The 16,138-nt window shown below is 43.1% G+C and overlaps 1 protein-coding gene across 6 annotated transcripts in view; it reads right to left on the bottom strand.

Moving 5' to 3' along the window:
• LOC140703769 (uncharacterized) overlaps nt 1-16,138 on the bottom strand; it is a 132,189-nt gene that overhangs the window by 32,982 nt on the left and 83,069 nt on the right. The gene's annotated exons all lie outside the window — the stretch shown is intronic.

Here is a 16,138-nt window from a genome sequence, read left to right as displayed (position 1 = left end):
GGGACTTCTCAACCCTGTGGAATGAGGGTGTAGATGGAAGAGAACAACAAAGTGGCAACAGTGGAGGAAATAGGACTGGGAGCATGATGGGATGGGATTGTTGGTCCACTGGAAGGAGAAGCAAACAAGCAGCCCTTCTTGGGGGACCCCTATATGCAGGTGATTTTAAGCAAATGCCCGAAGTGTCTGAGCAAAGATGGGAGAGCTGGAACATTTGGAGGATAGATATAAGACTGATATAGTGGCCGTAATGGAGACCTCGTGGGATTTGGAGAACCAGTGGGATGCTGCAACCCCAGACTATGAACTTGATAGGAGGGATAGGGAGGGGCATGTTGGAGGTGGGGTGGCCATCTAGGTCAAAGAAGGGGTAGAGTCCAGCAGAATGGAGATGGACAGAGAGGGTGACTCCATCATAGAATCGCTGTGGGTTAAACTGCCGGGCCAAGGAACAATGTGATAGTTGGAAGGGGGGGGTATCAACCTCCAGGGGGGGAATTTGAAATGCAGAGAGAAATAAGGGAGGTGTCCAAAAGGGACAGGATTGTAATCATGTTGAACTCCAATTGTCCTCACATCGACTGGGTCAATACATGCTCATGTCAAGAGAGACTGGGTTTCTTGACGCTAAAGGACTCTTCCTTGGAGCAAATTCTCATGGACCCCAACAGAGGAAAGGTGACTCTGGGTTTACTATTGTGTGGTACTCAGGACCTGGTTAGGGATGGGAACGTCACTGAGTCACTAGGGAATAGTGACCCAGCTGTCAACCTTTTCACCTTGCATGAGAGAGAATGTCAAGCAAATCTCCAGAAAGAAAAGCACTCGATTTCTGAAGGGCATACTTCCCTCAGACAAGGAAGCAAATTATAAAGAAGTTGAAAGAGAAGATTAAAAAAGAAAGGAAAAGCTCTCCAGAGGCCATGGAGTCTGCTTAAAACAACCATAGTAATGATAATAATAATTTATTGTCATTGTAAGTATATACACATACAACGAAATTCACAGACACCCAGAGACCAGACACATGCACACACATAAAATTCCCAAACACTCCCCACCCACTAAAAGTCCCCCACTAAAAATACAAACATCTACACCGCAGGCCAAGTTACACAGTCCAACTAATTATTCACTACTGATGGTCTTTAAGCTCATTATTAATTGCAATTATAGCTCTGGGATAAAAACTATTGAGAAAACGTGTGGTCCGAGTCTTAATTGTTCTATATCTTCTGCCAGATGGTAACAGTTCAAAAAAGTTATAAGCAGGATGGGAAGAGTCTCTCAGGATGCTATGTGATTTCCTTAGACAGCGGGATGTGAAGATGTCATCCAGGGTTGGTAGCTGGAGCCCGATGATATTCTGGGCAATTTTAATGGTTCTCTGTAGAGCTTTTTTGTCCGCTACAGAGCTACTCCCAAACCATGCCAGAATGCCATAGGTTAGGACACTCTCAATGGTGCTACGATAGTATGACAGAAGCAAATGCTGAGATAAATTTAACTTGCCGAGCATTCTCAGGAAATACAGCCTCTTCTGTGCCTTCTTCATTAGCATGTTGGCATTTATAGTCCATGAGAGGTCCTCTGAGATGTAAGTACCCAGAAATTTAAAACTACCAACTCTCTCCACTTCCTCACCGTTTATGTACAGTGGTAAATGTACATATCTCTTCCTCCTAAAATCAATTATGAGTTCTTTAGTTTTTTTGATGTTAAGTGTGAGATGATTTTCTTTACACCAAAGTATCAACCTTTGTACTTCCTTTCTATAAGCAGACTCATTGTTCTTATTTATGAGCCCCACCACTGTCGTATCATCCGCAAATTTAATAATTGCATTGGTGTTATACAGTGGGGTGCAATCATGTGTGTACAGGGAATAGAGGAAGGGACTTAGCACGCAGCCCTGGGGAGCTCCTGTACTTAGTACCAGGGTAGAAGAATGGTGAGATCCCATCCTTACTGACTGTGGCCTATCTGTCAGAAAATCCTTTATCCACATGCATATCTCATGAGGTAATCCCAGGTTGATCATTTTAAAAAACAACCTATTTGGTAGAATGGTATTAAAAGCAGAGCTATAATCCACAAACAACAGCCTCGCATAAGTTCCCTGATGTTCTAAGTGGCTCAATACAGTATGGAGTACAATGGACACAGCATCATCAGTAGATCTATTTTTCCCGTATGCAAATTGCCATGGGTCCAAAGAAGGTGGAAGACTAGCCTTAATGTAATCCAGCACCAATCTCTCAAAACATTTCATAACAACAGATGTTAAAGCTACTGGTCTGTAATCATTGAGAGATACCACAGCTGACTGCTTGGGGACTGGCACTATAATAGATGTCTTCAGGCAAGTGGGGACTGAACACTGCAACAAGGATAGATTGAAAATATCCGTAAAAACTCCAGCTAATTCTGCAGCACAGCCCCTAATAACTCGTCCCATGATTCCATCTGGTCCAGCTGCCTTTCGAACATTAATATTCTGGAAAGCGCGTCTCACATCTGAAATCTGCAGTACTAGTGGTTGTCTGTTGATGGTAGATTCTAGTGATGTATTATAGACAGTAGGTGCTGGAATAATGGTTGTTCCTGTTTCCACCTCAAAACGGCTGAAAAATTGATTTAACTGCTCAGCCAAAAAATCACTGCTGCTACACAGACTGTTTTTGTTACTCTGACCAGTGATTTGTCTTAGGCCGTGCCACACTCGGCGAGTGTCAGAACTTTCAAGGTGTTGTTCAATTCTCTGGCTGTACATAGCTTTGGCATCCTTAATGCCCCTTTTCAGTTTAGCTCTAGCCTCTCTGTACTGTAGTTCATCACCAGAATGAAAAGCAGCATTTCTGGCTTTTAATAAAAGGCGCACTTCTCTATTTAGCCAAGGCTTGTTATTAGTAGTAGAGGCCCAGCCGAAGTGTATACCGAAAAAAAGGAGGTCAACTAAGTCCAGGAATGTGGCTGGTTAACAAGCAGAATTGGAAAGACTTTGAAGGGAAAGGAGGGGTCCTTCCGTAAATTTAAATCCTTCCCAAATGAGGAAAATAAAAAGGAACACAAGCCCTGGCAAAAAAAGATGGTACAGAACTGAAAGACTTTGTGGAATGTATGGCCAGCAATATAAAGAGGAATAATAAACACAGTGGTGCCTCGCTTAACAAGCGCACCGTACAACGATGAATTCGCATAGCGATCCCTTTTTTGGGATCGCTAATGCGAAGGCATACTGGCAGCCCCAATGGGCAAAACTCACATTGCGAAGACCGGTAAATGTTTTGCTTACCGATCTTCGAATTGCGACGCCGGGAAATCAGCTGTTCGGCGGCTCCAAAATGGCCACCGCGTGACCCAAAATGGCCGCCGCAACCATTTTCGCACACTGCCCTTGCTTACTGAGGGCGCAAAAATGGGGGCGGTATGAGGAAACTTCGCTAAACGGTGAGTATTGAAGCCACTGGAACGCATTAAACTAATTAATGTGTTCCAATGGCATTTTCCATCCCATTTAGCGATGTTTCCTTATAGCGATGCAGGGCACCACTGTATTTAAATATGTTAGAAGCAGGAAACTTGCCACAGAAGTGGCTGGCCCTCTGGATGTTGAGGGAGGGAAAAGGGAGGGAAAGGGGGACTTGGAGATTGCAAAGAAATTAAATGAGTTTTTTGCATCTGTCTTCATGACAGACGACCTTGGACAGATTCCACTGCCCAAAGTGCCCTTCTTGAATAATGAATTAAATCAGATACAGTGATATCTTGACTTATGTACTTAATCCATTCTGTAAGATGGTCATAACTCAAAATGGTTGTATGTCGAAGCACCATTTCCCATTGAAATGCACTGAAATGAATTAATCCATTCCAGCTGAAGAAAAAAATTACCAAAAAAATCCAAGCCCCCAAGACCCATCGGAAATGGGAAAAAAGCAGAAAGCAAGCCAAGCATGCAAGAACCATCAGAAATGCAAAAAAGCAAAGGAGAAAGCAAGCCAAGTGTGCAAGACCCATCAGAAATGCAAATAAAGCAAAGCAGAAAACAAGCCAAACGTGGAAGATGCATCGGAAATGGTGGAAAACGAAAATAGAAGCAAACCCCCCAAAACCCATCAGAAATGGGGGGGAACCCAAATAGCAAACTAACTCCCCAAGACCCATTGGACTGGGAAAAAACCCGAAAAATCAAACTCTCCAAGGCCCATCAGAAATGGAGGGGGGAAAAATCAACAAACCAAGCAAACCCTCCAAGACCCATCGGAAATGGGGGGAAAACTCAAAAAACAAGTAAGACCCATCACAGCACAGAAACGTAATCCCCTCAGTCCAAAACCACGCTGCAAAACCCACCCAGAACAGTTTTAAAAAAGCAGAAAGCAGCATCTTACCTAACCAGGCAGTCCAAAGTGTCCTCTGATTGTACACTCTCTAACTGCTGGGGTGAAAGAGCTACAAAAAAACAGCCTCTTCACCTTCCAACAGGTAGCAATGTGAATCCCCCACCTTTTCCCTCTGTCTATTTTTGGTTGTAACTCGAAGTTCTGGCCACAGTTGGAGCTGGTCGTAACTCAAAATGGTAGCAAATTGGGACGTTCGTAAATCGAGGCACCACTGTACAAATTATTCTACTCAAACCAGAGATGTCACCGAGGCCTTCTCCGGAGGCCTTCAAATGCTCAACTCAAGTAGGAAGGAGCCTTTTTCCAGCAGTAAGGGTGGCAGAAAACTATAAAGACATTTCCATCTTGGCAGAATTTGTATTTAACACTTCAGGAGCCATAGATCTCTTGGAGAATGTTACTATGGAGATACAAACAAAATTAAAGGCTGAAGTAGTTTCCCTGAAGTATATGGTTTTGCAACAGAGGTTAGCCACTGATAGGATGCTCCTGCATCATGGTGGCATGTGTGCGTATGTAAATCAAACATGTTGTATGTACCAGATGCCTCAAAAGGACTAGTATGGGATCAGAATCTTGGATAACTTCATGGATGTTGGATTCCTTCACCCTACAGAATGTTCTAATTGGAATTGTGGTTACAGTGGTACCTCACTAGATGATTAACCCGCAAAACAAAGAATCTGCATGATGATGAGTTTTTGTGATCACTATAACGACCAACGTTTTCTATGGGGGAATTTCCCTGCACGATTATTTGGTCTATATTCGCAGACTGTTTTTTCGCAAGATGATGATTTTGACAGCTCAGTCTGCGCTTCGCAAAATGGCTTTCCTATGGGCGATCTTCGCTGGACGACGACGATTTTTCCCACTGGAACACATTAAATGGGTTTCAGTGCATTCCAATGGGGAAACGCTTTTTGCTAGACGATGTATTCACAAGGCACCACTGTATTATTTTGGGATTATTTGTATGTTCTATCTAGAGTCTATTCTTAGACAAGGTTCAGAGGCCATCCAGTCCAACCCCCACCATGTGGGAACATCCATCAAAGCACTCCCAACAGATGGCCATCCAGCCTCTGCTTAAAAGCCTCTAAAGGAGGAGACTCTGCCAGCCTTCAAGCCATCCTATTTGACTACCGGAAAGCTCCGACCATCAGGAGGTTCTTCCTAATGTTCAGATGGAATCTCTTTTCCTGTAGTTTGAAACCATTGTTCTGTGTCCTAGTCTCTGGAGCCCTGGAAAAACAAACCTGCCCCACCTTCAACATGACAACCTTTCAAAGATTTAAACATGGCTATCATGGCCCCCTTCAAGGACTGCTCCCTTGCTGTGGCGAAGGGGCTTGAGTAATTCATGGAAGCTATGGGCCGTGCCGTGCAGGGACACCCAAGACGGACAGGTCATAGTGGAGAGTTCTGACTAAACACGCTCCACCTGGAGCAGGCATTGGCAAGCCACTCCAGTATCTTTGCCAAGAATTGACAGGTTTGATATAAACCTGGAGGAATTGTTAATACAGTTTTGTGCTAAGCAGTTGTAAAGAGCAAAAATGCTGTAAGTAATTATAAGGATCCATGCTAAGAAAATAAGTAAAGTAAGAATTTATACAGCTGTGGTAATACAAGACTTGTATCAGCTGAGAAAGAAAACCTAGGATTGGCTAGCCCTGGGATAAAACAAGCAGCCTCAGATCACACACTCTGTGGTAGTGTGGTGGTGGTGGTCGTGGTGGTGGAAGGTGCTGTGTCGTTGTGAAGAATCTTGGAGAAGGACTCTGACTCCTGGACTGAATGACAGTGGTGCCTTGCTTAGTGATTGCTCCGTTGAGCGATGAAATTGGTTATCGATGGGGTTTTTGCGATCGCTTTGTGATGATCCCTATGGAGAAAATTCACTTTGCGATGATCGCGGTGAAGCGATCATGGCAAAGTGACCCTTTTTAAACAGCTGATCGGCAGTTTCAAAATGGCCACCGGAAAAACAAAATGGCCCCCGCTGTTTTACCTCGCTTTAGAGGCACCAAAAATGGCCGCCCCTATGGAGGATTTTCGCATAAGGTTAGTTTTCAAGCCCATAGGAATGCATTAATCACGTTTTAATGCATTTCTATGGGCTTTTCTCTTTCTCTTAGCGATGAAATTGCTTGGCAATGTTTTTTTCAGAATGCATTAACATCGCTAAGCGAGGCACCATTGTATATGGACTCTGACTGCTGAGTTGATTTACAAGGACTCTGAACTGATTTACGCCTGAACTCTATTGGAATTGCTGTGCATGACCACTGGACTGGAAACAAGGACAAAGCTGTATGTATATGTATATATCCTGCAACAACCTTGATTCAATACAATTTCTCTGCTATAAATACTGTCTCCTTGACTGGTAACTTCATAAATCTGGGAAATTCTACTTGTTAGTGTCAGCTGGCACACCTGGTACAGTACACTGCAACTCTGTCAAGAATACCCCATGAACAGAAACAAAAGGCTAAAAGATATGACGCTGGAAGATGAGCCCTTCAGGTTGGAAGGCACCCAACATCCAACTGAGGAAGAGGGGAGGACAAGTACAAGTAGCTCCAAAGCTAATGAAGTGGTTGGGCCAAAGCCGAAAGGACGCTCAGCTGTGGACGTGCCTGGAAGTGAAAGGAAAGTCTGATGCTGCAAAGAAAAATACTAATAGGAACCTAGAATGTAAGATCTATGAACCTTGATAAAGTGGATGTGGTCAAACAAGAGATGGCAAGAATCAACATTGACATCCTGGGCGTCAGTGAACTCAAATGGACAGGAATGGGCGAGTTCAATTCAGATGATTATCATATCGACTATTGTAGGCAAGAAAGCCATAGAAGGAATGGAGTCGCCCTCATAGTCAACAAAAGAGTGGGAAAAGCTGTAATGGGATATAATCTCAAAAATGATAGAATGATTTCAATACAAATCCAAGGCAGACTTTTCAACATCACAGTAATTCAAGTTTATGCACCAACTACCAATGCTGAGACTGATATTGACCAATTTTATGAAGACTTACAATACCTTCTAGAAATGACACCAAAGAAAGATGTATGTACAGTGGTGCCTCGGATAGCGATCTCTCCGTTTAGCGACGAAATCGATTTGCGACAAACTTTTTGCTATTGCAAAAGCGATCGCTTTGTGATGTTCCCTATGGGGTATTTTCAAGCGGCCATTTCGCACAGCTGATTGCCGGTTTCAAAATGGCCACTGGGAAAAAACATGGCTGCCCGCTGTTTTCTGGGACAAATTCCTTGCTTAAGAGGCACCGGAAATGGCTGCGCTATGGAGGATCTTCACTGAACTGTGAGTTTTCAAGCCCATAGGAACGCATTAATCGCGTTTTAATGCATTTCTATGGGCTTTTTTATTTCGCATTGCGACGTTTTTGTGCAACAGCGATTTTTTCGGACGAATTAACATCGCAATGCGAGGCACCATTGTAATTACAAACTGTCTGCTTAATGATCTTCTCTAGAATCTTTCAGGAATTGATTTCAGAATGATGGGGTGATAATTATTTGGGTCTTATTTTCTCCCTTTTTGAAGATAGGGACAACATTTGCCATCCTCCCATCTGTGGGGACTTCCCCTGTTCTCCAAGAATTCTCAAAGATTATTGCCAATGGTGCTGATATTACTTCTGCCGGTTCTTTTAATATCCTTGGATGGAATTCGTCTGGCCCAGGAGACTAAAATTCATCCACGGTAGCCAGGTAATCCTGTACTACTTCTCTACCTCTTCTGTGCTACATTTCCCGCACTGCATTTCACCTGCTCTTCCTCCCTCAGGTTGAGCACTATTTTCCTTTTTTGAAAAAAACTGAGGCAAAGAAGGTGTTGAGTAGTTCCGCCTATTTCCTTGTCTCCTGTTAGTGATTGGCCATCATCTCCATGCAGAGACCCTATTGTTTCCTTTTTTTTCCTTTTAATGCTGACAGAACTTTAAAAATCCCCTTTTATTATCTTTAAACTCTCTAGCAAGCCTAAATTCATGCTGTGCTTTAGCTTTTCTTACCATCCCCCTACATCAGGGGTGGGCAATTAATTTATATAGGGGGGCCACATGAAAAATCTGAACTGTTTTCGGGGGTTGAACCAACTTTACTTAAAAAGACAATGAAACAGTGATGTTATGATTGTTTTTATTTTTAACTTGTTAATCTTCACAAATACTAAAGACGTTTTTTGCAATATGTTAAAGATAAGCAACTGATCAACTTTAAACAAGAAGCTATAAATGGTTTTGATGTCCGGCGGGCCAGACAGAAGCCGCTTGAGGGCCATACAGTTGTGTTCAAAATTATTCAACCCCCACTGAAATTGAATGTTTTGGCCATTTTGACATTGATTTTGATCATTCAGTCATCTTGCTTACATTTACATGAAAGAGGCACTTGTAGGTCAGAGAAATATAACCTTAAGTTTATAATGAAATAACCACAAATGTCTTTTCTGTGCTCACATCATTATTAGTTTTTATTCAACCCCCAAGTGACATTCAATCTTAGTACTTAGTACAACATCCTTTTACAGTTATAACAGCTTTTAAACGTGAAGCATAGCTTGATACAAGTGTCTTGCAGCGATCTACGGGTATCTTTGCCCATTCTTCATGGGCAAAAGCCTCCAGTTCAGTCAAATTCTTAGGCTTGCGCACTGCAACTGCTTTCTTTAAGTCCCACCAGAGGTTCTCAATCGGATTTAAGTCTGGTGACTGCGATGGCCACTCCAAAATGTTCCAGCCTTTCCTCTGCAACCATGCTCTAGTGGACTTGGAGGTATGCTTGGGATCATTGTCCTGTTGAAAGGTCCAACGTCTCCCAAGCCTCAGGTGTGTGACGGACTGCATCACATTTTCATCCAATATCTCCTGGTACTGAAGAGAATTCATGGTACCTTGTACACGCTGAAGCTTCCCTGTACCTGCAGAAGCAAAACAGCCCCAAAGCATTAGTGACCCTCCGCCATGCTTCACAGTAGGCAAGGTGTTCTTTTCGTCATATGCCTTGTTCTTCCTCCTCCAAACATAGCGTTGATCCATGGGCCCAAACAGTTCTAATTTTGTTTCATCAGTCCACAGAACACTATCCCACAACTTTTGTGGTTTGCCCACATGACTTTTGGCATACTGCAGTCGACTCTTCTTATTCTTGGGAGACAGCAAGGGGGTGCGCCTGGGGGTTCTGGCATGGAGACCTTCATTACGCAGTGTGCACCTTATTGTCTGAGCTGAAACTTCTATACCCACATCTGACAAATCTTTTTTCAGTTCCTCAGCAGTCACACGGGGACTTTTCACCACTCTACGCTTTAGGTAGCGCACAGCAGTCGAAGTCAGCATCTTCTTTCTTCCACGACTAGGTAGCATTTCAACAGTGCCCTTTGCCTTGAATTTGCGAATGATGCTTCCTATGGTGTCTCTTGGTAAGTTTAACTTCTTTGCAATCTTCTTATAGCCATTGCCCTTCCTGTGAAGACAAATCACCTCTTCTCTTGTCTTCCTGGACCATTCTCTTGACTTCACCATGTTTGTAACCACACCAGTAAATGTCTAGAAGGAGCTGAGTATCACAGTCATTTTAAAGCTGCCTAATTGGTGCTTATTGTGACGTATGCCTTGACGTCACCTGCCTGTCTTGGCTAAGGCTGGAGTTTCCTGGCCTATGGCAAGGCAGGAGGTGGGTCTTAAAGGGGTGGAGTTTTTGTATATAAGGGGGGGAGTGAAAAGGAGAGAGAAGAGAGGGTTGTTGTTGGGGAATTAGAGAGTTGGAGAGTGAGAGGGTTAGATATAGGTTAGGTAACTGAGTGTTAAGTAACAAAGAACTGTGCAGGGTTAAGGTCTGATAAATATAGTGTGACAAGTGATTCATTTACTCAGTGATTTCCTTTTTATTTTTGTATTCAATAAAACATCATTTTTATTTTGAAATCCACACTAAGTCTGAAGTGTCAGGTTTATGTGTGGTTGGTGGCAGCGAAGTGTGTGTGTGTGTGAATCATCGTGACCTGTCATCTCTTGTGGTGACGTAGGAGGAGGTGGCAGTCGCGACAAAACTGGTGCCAGCGGGTGGGATACGAGTTGTCCAGTTGCCCAGTTGTCCAGAAAAGCCTTGGCTAGTGTGACCAGAGCAAAAGGATTTCAGTTAGGTGCACCTGAAGTGGGGTGTGGGTAACTCTCTAGGATTTGTCTCCAGGGGGGAGCAGATCTAGTAGAGAGGCACCTAAACTTCAGAGTGAGGGAACTGACTAATGAGCTCTAGAAGGTCCATTTTGTGAGGGAGATTGACCCAAAGTAGGAGGCTGTTGTGACTTGGTCTGAGGGTCCAGAGTTAGGAGAACTCGGAAGGGACAGACAGACCAAGGGCAGCATAGATTTGGGATTTCTCTAGTGAACTACAGAACCTGAGAGAAGGTGAAGCTGTGGTGGATTTGGAAGTAGAGCCAAGGGCAGAAAATTAAAGTAGCTCTAAATCTGGCAAGAGGCCCAGTGAAGGGGCAGAAGCCATTAGAGACTACAGTAACAAGCCTAGCCGTATCTGTTGGTATACCCTGTTAAAGAGTGTCAGACCTAAAGCACAGCAAGAAGAAAAGTATTTTTAAACAGAGGCGTGGAAATTGATAGGAGCCTTTTTAAGTTAGTAAAATGCCTCTCACCCGCAGTCAAATGGCAGAAGTGAATGAACAAAGAGACCAAGCAATGTCAGACTGGTCTGGGGATGAGTCAAATGGTGAGGGAAGAGTTGCCTCAGTGCAGGAAGAAGCTAATGGTGAACAGTTATCAGAACTGAGGAAAATTTGGTTAGCCCAGGCACATGAAGTTCAAATGAGGCAGTTAGAAATAGAAAGAGAAAGGATTGCCTTAGAAAAGGAGGAAAGAATGAGACAAATGGAGATGGAAAGGGAGGAAAGAGAGAGACAATTTGAACTGGAGAAACAGCATTGGAGATAAGAAGAATGGAATTAATGAACCAGAACAATAATAATAATAGGGAAAATGAGGGGAGCCAATTATCAAAAGCAGATTTAAAGAAATTTCCATCCTATAAACAAGGGGATTCAGTTGAAGCGTTCCTTACAAGTTTTGAGAGAGCAGCCTCAGATTTTTCCCTCAGAGAAGCAGAGAAAATGGTAGTTTTAAGGTCTCTGATTAGTGGGAAAATGGCAGAAATATATGCTGATATGCCAGTTGAGCTCAGTAAAGATTATTCAGAGTTCAAAAAAATGGTTTTCAATCGATTTGGCATTAATTCAGAACATCTTAGGCAGAAGTTCAGAAAACTTACTAAAAGATCAGATGAATCTTATACCCAACTTGGTTTTAACTTAGAAAAATGTTTAGATCGGTGGCTTGAACAGGAGAATGTAAAAACTTTTCAGGAATTGAAAAATGTTGTGGGCCTGGAGCAGTTTTATTCCTTGCTCCATGGGGAACTTAAATATTTAGTTCAAGAACGGAAACCAACTGATGTTAGAAACGCTGCACAAATAGCTGATTTTATTTCTCAAATAAGGGGTCCTAGTTGTTATGAGGGTAGAGGTGTGAGGAAAACATGGGACCCAAAGTTCTCTAAGGAACAAGCACAGAGACAGACTAAAGTAGGCGGTCATTTTAGTGAAAAGCCCTCAGAACTGGGCCAGCACAGTAAACAAGTTTTGGAGGGAAAAGAGAAACTTGAAAGATTTGATGGGAAAAGCTCATGGGGGGGAGAGAATCTGCTTCATTTGCAAAAAGAAAGGCCACATTGCTGCACAATGTTTTAATACTAGGCAAAATAAAGAAATTCCACCTCAGAAAGTTAATGTAAAAGAAGCAAAGGCTGTATTTTGTGTTCAGAGTAAACCTCAAGCTTCTTCTAGTGAAAGTTCTGTTACCATGGAAACCCAGGCAGAGGCAGTCAGGAGCTCCGAATTGGATACATTGAAGGTGCTGCCTCTCGCTGAAGTTGTCCACTGTTATTACATAGAGACCAACTGTGCTTTATTGGAATCTGCTGGGGACAGGATAAAAGTTTTTGAAAATGATTATACTGCTTTGAGAGACACCTGTTCTCAAATTTCTATTTGCCACTCAGACATAGTACCACAAAGTTGTATGATTGCTGACCAGACTCTATCTGTGAAAGGGATTGGGTCAGAACTAGTTTCACTACCTGTAGCTGATTTGAAAATTGAATATCAAGGTTGGAAGGGATTGTGGAGAGTGGGGGTGTCTTCTGAGATTCCTACCCCTTTTCTTATTGGTAATGACTTAACAAAGCACGTCAAGAGTGCCCTGGTGGTAACACGTTCACAATCAGTACACAGTGAAGCCAGTAATGAGACTGACTCTCAAGAGCCAGAGAAATTTGTACCACAACCTGAGGCATTCTCAGTTGAAATACCTCAGAAAAGCCTCTTTGTCAAGGAACAAACAGCAGACCCCACCTTAAAAGACTGTTTTGGAAAGGTGACTGATAAAGAATTATCACCTGAGTGCCCTGAACGTTTTATTATTAAGGGTGGTTTACTTTATAGGGAAAAACTGAATAATATTTCAAAAGGGGGGCCTGAAGTTAAGAGACAGTTGGTGGTGCCTGAGAAATATCGCCCTATGATTCTGGAAAAGGGACATGCAGACATTTTCTCAGCTCATATGGGGATTAACAAGACCAAACAAAGAATAGCCCAAAACTTTTACTGGCCTGATATGGGTAAACATATTAAGAGTTTCTGTCAAAGATGCCATATTTGTCAGAGACAGGGCTCTAACTGTGATAAAACTAGAGCAAAGCTATGCCCATTACCAGTGATTTCAACTCCTTTTACACGTCTAGGGGTGGATATCATAGGTCCATTGCCCAACGCCACTAAGCGGGGGAACAGATTTATTTTAACTATAGTAGACCATGCAATGAGATATCCAGAAGCGATCCCATTACGTAATATAGAGACCCAGACTGTAGCAGAAGCCTTAGTAAATTACATGAGTAGGATGGGTTTTCCTTCTGAGATAATCACAGATTTAGGAACCTCTTTTACATCCAGACTAATGAAGAGGTTATGGCAAATTTGTGGGATCAAACACCTGGAAACTTCCCCTTATCACCCAGAAAGCAACGGGTTAACAGAAAGATTTAATGGAACTCTTATGAGAATGATCAGAGCATATTTACAAGAGAATCCAAATAACTGGGACCAAAAGTTACAGCTGCTCCTTTATGCATATAGATCAGTACCCCAGGAGAGCACTGGCTTCAGTCCCTTTGAATTATTATTTGGAAGGCAAGTGAGGGGACCACTAGATTTGATCAAGCAAAATTGTGAGCAATGCTTTGAAGATGATCCACAAAACGTGGTAGCCTATATTGACTCCCTAATGAATTGCCTAAAGCGGAATATGGATTTAGCTGTGGAAAATTTAACCACTAAAAAGGCCAAACAAAAGCAATGGTATGACCGAAAGGCAAGAGAACGTCAGTTCAACCCAGGAGATGATGTTCTCAGGCTGAAGCCTATAAAAGGGAACAAATTACAACTTAAATGGGATGGTCCTTACAGAGTGGTTGAGAAAATGAGTTACCTCAATTATATTATTGAGGACGAGGAAGGTTCAGGCAGGAGAGTTGTTCATATCAATGCCCTGAAGCCTTATTACAGAGAGACCAACCATGTGCTGTTTGCAATGAAAGCCGCTGGCAAGGAGGAGCCTGAATTACCCTTTTGGGAAGGGAGAGGGCAGCAAAAATATAATCCACAGGATGTGCAGATCAGCCCTACCCTATCCACTGAACAACATAATAGTCTTTTAGCACTAGTGACAAGATATCGTGAAGTGTTCTCAAGCAAACCTGGTGTGGCCAAGGGAGTGTTACACAAGACTGACACAGGGAATGCTTCCCCTCAATCTGTAACTCCATATAGAGTAACAGGGCCATATGTAGAGAAAGTTAGGAAGGAACTGGATGAAATGCTAAAGGATCAGATTATTGTACCTTCTTCTAGTGCTTGGTCAGCCCCGATAGTTTTGGTGGACAAGCCGGACGGCAGTGTGAGGTTCTGCATGGATTACAGAAAGCTAAACGCAGTAATCAAACCTGATGCATATCCTATACCCAGGCTTAGAAACCATTGGGGGGTGTAGGTACATCTCTTGCTTAGACCTAACTAAAGGTTTTTGGCAGGTGAAATTTGATCCTAAGGACCAAGAGAAGACTGCGTTTTGCAGTCCATTTGGCCTGTTTGAATTTCGAGTCCTTAGCTTTGGCTTGCGAAATTCACCAGCAACATTTCAAAGGCTCATGGACCATACTCTGAAAGGGCTTAGTGACTTCACAGTAGCTTATATCGATGACATAGGGGTCTTTAGCAACACCTGGCAAGATCACCTACATCATCTAGAGTTAGTGCTACAAAGATTGAAAGATGCTGGCTTAACCGTTAAAGCTAGTAAGTGTCAGCTAGGTAACTCAGAGATGAAGTACCTAGGTCACATAGTGGGAGGAGGCCTAATCAAACCTTTAGAGGCCAAGGTAGAAGCAATCCTGAATTGGCCGAGACCTACCACTAAAAAGAAAGTGAGATCCTTTTTAGGTCTGGCAGGGTATTACAGAAAGTTTATACCCGGTTTCAGTGAGATTGCTGCACCTTTATCAGACCTGACAAAGAAGCAGAGCAGCAACAGCGTTTCCTGGTCGGAAAAGTGCGAGATGGCGTTTGGACAGCTGAAAGATGCTCTAACCAACCATCCAGTGCTGCATGCTCCTGACTTCAACAGAGAGTTCATCATCTACACGGATGCGTCTAATGCCGGTGTGGGAGCGGTACTGTGCCAACAGGATGACAGCGGAGACCAACAGCCAGTGGCGTACCTGAGCAAGAAGTTGCTTCCCAGGGAGAAGAATCTTTCTACCATCGAGAAAGAGTGTTTGGCGATCATCTTCGCGATCCGGAAGTTGAAGGCTTACGTCTGGGGTCGACATTTTACCTTGTGCACTGATCACTCACCTCTATCGTGGTTGCGGACTATGAAATCACAGAACAGTAAACTGATGAGGTGGGCGCTTCTTTTGCAGGACTATGATTTCGAGGTTAAGGTGGTCAGAGGGACTATAAACTGTGTGGCTGACGCCTTATCCAGAAGACCGGAAGATGACATCTAAAGGACTTATGGACTCTGTACATGGTATATGGCAATGTAAAATGTTTGGACAGTTATGTGTTGTGTTATGATAAATGTTATGCATTGCATGTTTTTATTTACCTGTATGGCAGAAGTGTAAGTATATTTGAATACTGTAGTTATATTAAACTGTGGTGATAAATGTAATGCTTGATGTTGGTTGCAGTTGTTTTGGGGAAAAAGCACCTTAGCTTTCCCCCACAAAACAACTTATTAAAGGGGGAAGGTATGTGACGTATGCCTTGACGTCACCTGCCTGTCTTGGCTAAGGCTGGAGATTCCTGGCCTATGGCAAGGCAGGAGGTGGGTCTTAAAGGGGTGGAGTTTTTGTATATAAGGGGGGGAGTGCAAAGGAGAGAGAAGAGAGGGTTGTTGTTGGGGAATTAGAGAGTTGGAGAGTGAGAAGGTTAGATATAGGTTAGGTAACTGAGTGTTAAGTAACAAAGAACTGTGCAGGGGGGCTGGAAGGATTCGGCTATTGTGTGGCTGGTGAGGGTGAAAGGGAGAACACGAGGACACCAAAGGTGCGCACACACCCAGA

Source organism: Pogona vitticeps, chromosome 2 (genome assembly GCF_051106095.1).
Source record: "Pogona vitticeps strain Pit_001003342236 chromosome 2, PviZW2.1, whole genome shotgun sequence".
NCBI lineage: Eukaryota > Metazoa > Chordata > Lepidosauria > Squamata > Agamidae > Pogona > Pogona vitticeps.
This window is presented reverse-complemented; position numbering and strand designations above follow the sequence as displayed.